Consider the following 8,982-nt stretch of genomic DNA (forward strand, 5'->3'; position numbering starts at 1 on the left):
TCGGGCACTGGGAAGGTGGGGTAACAGGGAAGGCGAACATGTTAAAACCTGCTGCCCTAAAAGTCTCACACCTTAGCTTAAACTGATACGTTGTATTAGTTGCTAGCTACCAGCTTAGTCTTGGGGGAGCCTTTTTCATCCCTTGAAAGTAAGCAGTGAAAAGAGAGCAGGAGGGAGAAAGGAGGAGGAGGAAGGAGGACATGTCTCTGATTGGTCCTCTCTCTACACATGTGATCCTTGTACTCCCATGATGACGGGGCCAGCGCTGTGCCCATTTTACAGATGGAGAAACAAGGATGCACAGAAGCCTACCCGTACTTCCCGATGGAGACTGGACCCTGCCTCTCCTGCCCTCCTCCTGGAAAATGACGATTTGACAAATAGAAATCCCCAAAAGACTTCAATTTGGTGTTGTTCCTCAGGACCCTGGAAGGGGTATTGATGGGTTTCTCTGGAAGGAAAGTGAGGAATCAGCTCAGTTTTAAGATGAACTAGGTCTTCAAGCTTGATGTGGAAAATGACACCCAGGACATACCGCCAGCTGGGAATTTGTGATAACGCAGTTCTACCACGACTGCCCTTAGACAGAGCACAATGTTGTCAGGAAGACAAAAATGCAGCCCTGCGCCCAGTCTGCTCAGAATTGTAAGCAACAGTGTCTGATCACTCCTCAGACTGATGAAGGAAAACAGTCCTCATCAGTTTGGCACTGGCCTCATCTCTTGAGTTGTTCCCCCTGGGGCTCTGTGGTCACTTCAGACGGTGTATTAGGTTCTCAAAGAGGATGTCTGTGGATGTTACATTATTACCTCTCAACAGATAGATAGATAGATACATAGGTAGGTAGAGAGACAGATAGATAGGTGGATACATAGGTAGATAGATGGATACATAGGTAGACGGATGGATACATATTTGATAGATAGATGGATACATAGGTAGATAGATGGATACATGGGTAGATGATAGATAGATAGATAGATAGATATAGAGAGATTTATCTTAAGAAATTGGCTCATGCCACTGTGGGGCTGACAAGTCCAAAATCTGCAGGGCAGGCTGGCTGGAGACCAAGAGAAGAGCTGATGTCACAGTTCGAGTCTGAAGACCATCAGCTGGCAGAATTCCTTCTTCCCCCAGGTACCTCAATAGTTTTTCTGTTAAGACCTTCAGCTGATTGGATGAGGTCCACGCCCATTACGGAGGGTAATGTGGTTTACTCACAGTCTCCCGGTATGAATGTAAACCTCATCTAGAAATACCTTCACAGCCACATCTAGACTGGTGTTTGTCCAAGACCTGGGTCCCATAGCCTAGCCAGGGTGACACATGAAATTAGCTCACAGCTGGGCGGGGAGTATCGAGATGAGGGTGGGGATCTGTGCTCAGAAACAGGCTTAATGCTGAGCTGGATGTGATGGGAGGAAAACAGCACAGCGGGGCAGCCCCTGCACCTGCAACTCGGCGGACAGGGTCAAGAGCTGGTGTGGCCTCCCACGCAGAGAGCTGATTCCTTCCTGGACTCTTGCTGCCGGGATGAGATGGCCTGGCTCCCTTACCCCACCGCCTCCTTGTGTGTGCTGCACACTCCATCCTCCCAAAGGTACCCCCAGCACACAGGCGGGAGCACACACACACCAGCTCCCAGAGGGACCCACAGAGGGCCTCGGAGTGACAAGAGCCCTGGATTACTCTGCATGGTGGCTTCTTGATGGTTGTGCATTCGGCCAACCTGGTCCCTTGGAGCCGCGGTCCTAGGAGTGCGACAGAAGAGCTGGGGCAAGTCCAAAGGGGATGCTTTCAAGCAGCGTGAAACCCAGGGAAATGTTAGAGCATCGGATACAGTAGGAAAGTGCCTCTTTGTTCTCTCTAATGAGCTTCTGCCTCAAAGACGGGAGGGGGTGGGGACACCGTGGGGGGAGGTATAGGGGTTGGGCAGGGCCGCCAGCGACTCAGGGGAGATGGAGGGAGGGGGCAGGGGGGAGGGGGGAAGAGCTGGAGAGGAGAAGCGGGGGAGGGCGGTGACCCTCCGCAGCAGAGAGTTCCGGCTCTGGTCTCTATACAAGACAGAGTGAGCTGGAGACACGTCACCCAGAGCCCCGTGGGATCAGGGCTTAACTGGGGTCACTCTGGATGTCATTACCCGGATATTCCCGGTGACAGTTGGATATGTTTAGCCTCCATTATCCGAATAACTTACTTGAATATCTCTAACCAGAGGTAAAATTTGATTGGAAAAGTAGAGAAATGTAAAGACCGGGGGATGTAATTCCTGAAGCAGGGCTGGCCTGAGGCAGAATCGGAGCTTGGCTCTTTGTGTCTTTCCCTGGACCCCTGTCTGCAGGTGACCTTCCCACTCTGTGCCCCGTCCCCACTCCTCAAGGACCTCTGTGGGCAGGGGTCGCTCACCTGTGACCCCACTTGACCTGCACCAGGGTCCCCTGCAAGGTGATAATGATGCTGACAGTCACTGTGCTCTGGCCACGTGCCCCTAACATATAGCATCTCATCGAGGAATTAAAAGTCCCATTTTACAGGCCTGTGACACACATGCTAGTGATTCAGACCGCCCTCCACCTCAAAAGTCCATGTCAGGGCCCCTCTGCAGTTCCCCTCGTTCTGTTTCTGATAAAATACTGAGCTGTTGGGCTTCCCTGGTGGCGCAGTGGTTGAAAGTCCGCCTGCTGATGCAGGGGACACGGGTTCATGCCCTGGTCCGGGAAGATCCCATGTGCCGCGGAGCGGCTAGGCCCGTGAGCCATGGCCGCTGAGCCTGCGTGTCCGGAGCCTGTGCTCTGCAACGGGAGAGGCCACAACAGTGAGAGGCCCGCGTACTGCAAAAAAAAAAAAAAATAAATAAATACTGAGCTGTCAAAGCCCAGAAGACCTCATTGCTCACCTGGTTGACCCCCTTCATTGTACACGAGAGGAAGCTGAGGCCCAGGGAAGCTGAGGGACCTCTGTAAGGCTGCACAGCTGGTTGGCGGCACGGTCAGGACTAGAACGCAGGCGACCGGACCCCTAGGGTCGCCAAGATTCCTGGTTGTGGAGAAGAGCTGATAGACTCATTCACACCGTGATGTTCGTGACTGAGAACAGCTTAATCCCGCCAGCCTGCATTTTAATCCCATTCTCTGCATTTTTACTGAGAAAGGAAACTGTCAAACACTGGCCAAGTAGGGCCTCAGAGGCTGGGTGAAAGGAGGTCAAAGTTCGGGGCTGAGGAAACACATTTTGGCCCCTCGGATCGTAACACATGGGCGTCGGCTCTGATGCTTACTTAGTGGGCCAGAGCTGCAGAATAATTTACCCACCATACTGCCTTAGGGTCTGGCTGGAGTGACTGATAAACTCTTAGAAGATTTGACATGGGAGGGAACTCGGAGACTGTCCGATTGTGGAATGGTACACGTAGCACTGTGCCCTGCCTCTCCGCCCCAACCCGTGGACGGCCCCAACCCGTGGACGGCATACCAATCAACCCAGACCCCTGGCTCCCATCACCGCTGAGAAGGGGCTGGTTCTGAATCCCTGTCACCCAAGAGCTCTAGCAGTTCATGACCGTAGATTCAGGCATTGTAATCAAACTGTGACCTGTGGACCAGCAGCCGGGGCATCACCCCAGAGCTGGTTAGCAATACAGAATCTCGACCTTGCTTCAGATCTACCAAATCAGAATCTACCTTTCTACAAGCTTCTGGGGAATCCACAGGCACAGTGAGTTTTGAGAAACACGGGGTTGGGTTTCCTCCTCTGCTGAAACACAGAGAATATTCTTAGAGTGATGGCACAGATACACTTTAGAAGTGGTAGCGCAGGGAATGGGAGGGTCAGGACACTGAAGCCAACCCCGCTGGGGTAACCCATGTCCCTAAGTAGCTGTGTGACCTGGAGGAAGAGAAGGAGGAGGGGGAAAAATAGATCTAGAAAAGAGACAAAGGCACCCTGAACTATTTGGGGATCTTGCCTGATCCCGTACCTGACGTCTCCCCATACCACCCGCCTCTTCGAGAGATCGTCACTGGGTCTCCCCAGGGCTGGAACCCAGCACCACCGTCATCCCACCAGGATGAATTCCCCCTAATGTTTTGGTAAAATAAAACTGGCCTCTTGGAATCCCCATGCAAACCAGCCATGGCTCAATTTGACAGAAGGATATTTTACCTGACACAGGAGTGAGGTTCTTAAACCAATATTTGAAAAGGGTCCTTGTACTCTTGTTGAATTCATAGCATAATTTATTGGGAAGATCACAGGAAAAATGAGACCTATAAGAATGGGCACCCCAAATGCATGCTTGCAAAGCTGTCTCCCAAGGAGCCTGTTAAACTGAAAACATTTAACAAATAAACCAACCAATCAGAATGGATTCCTGGCCATAAATTCTTGGGACTGGGAAGGCAGCCCTGCAGGCTGGGTTTCTATCAGCCCTGCTTAGGGCCCTGAGGTGTGACTGACATGCTAGTTTCTTGACCACTGCTTCTCCCTTCCTCTGCAAGTCTGTTGATTAAAAGTGGCAAAAACCAGGATTTTCAGGACCCCTGAAAGTAAAATGACCAAGAATTCTGAGCTGACGTGTGGTTACAGGGTGGACAAGCACCTATCTCGGGGACCATCTCCTCTCCCCGGCAGTCTAGGGAGTGGGCTGTTCCCATGGTAACTGGATGGTTTATGAGATATTAATTCAATCTTGTTCTGACTATCAGTGCCAGTAGAGTTCTTTTTCCCTTTGCCAGGCCTCTGGGTCCTGGAGATATGTGGTGCCCTGGCCAAAGGAGAGAAGGATCCGGCCTTTGATTTCTAAGTCTTACGGGGCTCTTTATCTGAAAAGGGAAAGTTTCTGATGAAAGAGTGACACAGGGCAGAAGGTATGGCTCAATCTTGGAGGGTGGGTTAATAAACACTTTGGTGAGGGGGGCGGTCCACATGTGCTGGAGACCTGAGCCCCAAATATTCAGAGTGCCCATAGGGAAGGATGGCTTCCTGGAGGGCCGAGGGAGCCTGGACTCTAGGGTCTTTTTACCAAAGTGTGGTCCATGAACAGCAATGACCATCACCTGGGGATTCATCAGAAATGCAGAATCTGGGGCCCCTACCAGACCCATTGGATCAAATCTTATTTAACCAGATGGCCATGTGTCTCATGTACACATTAGAGTGTGAGAACTTCTGTAGGTTCCACTGCTTGGGGCCTTGGCAGTGATGCCAAGAGAAACTCAGAGCAAAGGAAGAAAATGGGGCTGCATCATCAGAATGCTCCCCACTGGCCTTGGACAGGATACCGTAGAGCAGCAGTCAGAAGCCATCCTCCAGTTTCCTGGGCTGTGAAAGCATTAGTGTCTCCTTACCACCAAAGTGGAGGGGTCCTCCAAGACATGACTGAGATGGAATTTCCCATCAACCCTAAAGGTGATTTAGTGAATTTACACAATATAAAGACTCCTGATGTGCCATCCACCCGAGTGCTGTGGAGTCAATTTATAGCCTTTACGTGGTTAAATGGATTTCCTGACGAGTTGTGTGTGTGAAATACCTATCCCCTACTATCAACACATTCAATAGGTTTTAATTCTTTTTGTTGAAAATTCACCAAGATACATGTAAGTAGTTTTGCTGCATAACAATCTCAAGATCTTGGTGGCTTAAAACAAATGTTCCTTTCCTTGCTCAGGGGCCTCAGGCTCCCTTGCTTTGCTGGGACCAGCTGGGCTTGACTCCGAGCCACAGGTGGAGTTCAGGTCTACTACTCCGCGTGTCTCCACATGGCCACAGCCATCCAAGGCATATTCTTTTTATTGCAGATGGCAGAAGCCAAGCATCCAAGCAAAACCATAATGCATCTGCTAGCATCACACTTGTTCACATTTCATTGGCTGAATCAAGTCACATGGCCACGCCCAGGTAAGTGAGAAAGTCTGCTCCACCCAGTCTATTGAAAAGCAGTGCAATCGCATGGCAAGAGAGGAGAGAGATGGGAACAAAAATCCCATCTTGCACAATATCTTAGCCCATTTCCTGCCTTGGTAAACCTAATGCACCCAAGCAAGGCTGTCTGGAATGCTGAAGGCTCTGAGCAGCCAGGGTCAACCCAGGACCAAGCATGTGGGCAGGAAGAGAAGGCTGCTTTCTCCATAGAATGCTGAGGGTGTCATTTTAAATACGCCCTGCTCATTTCTTATTAACCTGATTTGAAGATAGCAAAAAACAAAAAAGCAAAAAACAAACAAAAAAACCCCAGTTAACTTTGGGATTAATTTGTGTAGTTCTGGTTAGTCAAGATTTTCCTGATTGAAAGCAAATGGCTTTATTTTCTTTAAATATTCAATAATCATGAATTTTAAGGAAAATTTAGTAAAGTTCAGAACATGCTTTCTTATAGAAAAGTTTCAAATAAATAATATATGGTATAATTACAGCAACCAGTATGATGGCAAATTTGATTGAATGCTTACTATGTGCTACACGTACTTAATCCTCAACCAACCCTATAAGTTGTTATATTATTATCCTCATTTTACCAATGAGGAAACTGAGACTTAATTACTAATTAAGTCATTTTCTCCGGGTCAGCCAGCCAGCCAGAAGCATGAAAAGGCCTTGAATTGAACATCGCTTAGTCTCATTGTTCTTGTCCATGAAATGAAAATAAGAATCCCTGCCCTGATATTATTAGCTATAAAGATAAAACCTATAACAGCCAGGTATATTGTAGGCTTCCTATAAATGATGCCTGCTTTAAAGGAACACAGCTTCTTGACCTATAACAGGAAGGCAATCCCTGCACCCCTTCCTCACTGTAGGGAACAGGCTTAACTATTCTGATAATCAACTCCCTAGAAGGAATAACAACAGATAACAAAATTATTATTTTCTTCCAAGCGTCTCTCCAAAATGCTAAATAAGGACTTGAAAACAATATTAAGGTAAGATGGAGGAGTTTCTGAGAGAGAAGTACTGTGCTTTCATCTCTTTCCTCTGGTAGGAGGGAGAGGTTCAAAACAAGGGTGGAAGAACTGAAAAGAAGTGGTTAAACTTGTATCAGTCTTTTGCTAGGAGCTAGCTGCTGGGATCTCTCCCAGGCTGGGGAATGGGGGCCTGACAGCAGCAAAAAGCCCACATACCAGAGAAATCAGCCATCACCCTATGTTTGGTATCTAGACTAAAGATGCCATTCCTGTTGCAAATCCATTTATAATCCCTAAAGACGTATAAAATCCAAAGACCATAAGAGAATGTCACCAGCAAGTTGAGAAGTCATAAGGAAGAACTTAACATGCCTCTTTGTGGAGTGTGTTGAAAAGAGAATCAACCACAGACCCCACAGCCATTGAAAGGATAATAAAGAAATACTATGAACAAGTCCACATGCATAAGTTCAACAACTTGGATGAAATGGACCACTTCCTTGAAAACCACAAATTATCCAAACTCAACCAAGATGAAATAGACAACCTGAATTGTTCTGTAACTATAAAATCAATTAAATGTATAGTTTAAAACCTCCCACAAAAGAAATCTCCAGGCCAAGATAGTTTCACTGGCAAATTCTACCAAACATATAAGAAATAACGTTAAACATACACAATCTATTCCAGGGCATAGAAGAGGAAGGAAAGGTCCCAACTAATTTTATGAGGCCAGTTTTCTCAAAACCAGACAAAGACAATACAAAAGATTAAAACTGTAGACCAATTATCTCTCATGAATTTAGGTGCAGAACTACTCAACAAAAGATTAGCAAATTGAATTCGGGATTATATAAAAGGGGCTGAGTACAGAAGAGGGTGTGACTTGGGCAAGGCACAACAAGAGAGTGTTTGGGGTGATGGGATTGTGCTACATCCTGACTGTAGTGGAGGTTTGCAGATGAAAGGTCTGTTTAAATTCATGGAACTGGACATACAGAAAAAGTCAATTCTGATGTATCTTAATTTTTAAACACACTTAAAGTCCTATTTCTTGGGGGGATAGATTTCTTAATCAGAAAAAAATACACACTGTGGTAGGCATGGTTATTGTCCCCTAATATCCATTCTCCCTGTCTTCTTTGTAATAACGAGTTCTCTCTGCATGAGTGTTGGAAGGGCACACAGCTGCCCAGCTAGAGCCTGGTTCCCACCTCCCATGCAGCTACATGCAGCCCTGTAACTAACTAGGTTTTGGCTAGTGAGATATGAGTACCTCCTTGAAAAAGAAGGTAAGTACACCATCCTTAACCTTCCCCGTCTTCTCCTGGAGGTGGTGCTGGTGAGCTACTCTCAGCCACAGGATGAGGCCAAGAGGAGCAGGCGCCTTGGGTCAAAGGACAGCCATCTGTTGACGAGGGCAGCCGTGCAGGGCTAGCTGGGAAACTGGATGACTTCACAGAGTGGAGCCCAGCCTCCTGTGCTGGACTGGTAACGTGCGATAAAAAGAAACGTTGAACTTGTATAGATTAATGCGTCTTGCCGTCTCTTTGTTAGAGCTGCTTAATCCTTCCCGTAATTAATATACATATTCACTGTTGAAAATTTTCAAGGGTAAAGTCATCCAGAGTCCTGGACATGGGAGACGGGATATGGGGATAGATTTCCTTTTCAGCCCTTCCACTGAAGTAACCTGCTCAGGAAACACCACTGTCTGGAGATGCCACTGCTAACACACTAATATTTAGCACCAGAGTAAAACCAGGTTTGCAACCAAGTCCTGTTGAGGCTCTGTTCCTGTACCATCCCTAGTGAAAGGAATTAGTACAATCGAATAGTTAAGAACTTGGTCTTTGGAGCTGGAAAGCAGTGGGTTCAAGTCCTAGCTCCACTTCTTACTACCTCTGTGACCTTGGGCAGGTGTCTTAACGTCTCAGAATTTCAGTTTCCTCTGCCCTAAAATGGGACTAAACAATAGCACCTTCCTCGTGGAGTTGTTATGAGAATTAAATGTGATGATGGACAGAAAGGTCCTGGCACATCGTAAGTTCTCAATAAATGGGAACTATTGAATCAT

The 8,982-nt window shown here is 47.4% G+C and overlaps 1 long non-coding RNA gene across 1 annotated transcript in view; it reads left to right on the top strand.

Annotated features, from left to right (window-relative positions):
* LOC309815272 overlaps positions 1-8,351 on the top strand; it is a 93,934-nt gene extending 85,583 nt beyond the window's left edge. Inside the window, exons 2-3 of the long non-coding RNA XR_014295833.1 lie at positions 5,802-5,901; positions 8,239-8,351. This is a non-coding gene — a long non-coding RNA (uncharacterized lncRNA). The remainder of the gene's footprint in view (positions 1-5,801; positions 5,902-8,238) is intronic.
* The last annotated feature ends 631 nt before the right edge of the window (positions 8,352-8,982 follow it).

This window comes from Mesoplodon mirus (genome assembly GCF_964341445.2).
Source record: "Mesoplodon mirus genome assembly, chromosome: 14".
Classification (NCBI taxonomy): domain Eukaryota; kingdom Metazoa; phylum Chordata; class Mammalia; order Artiodactyla; family Ziphiidae; genus Mesoplodon; species Mesoplodon mirus.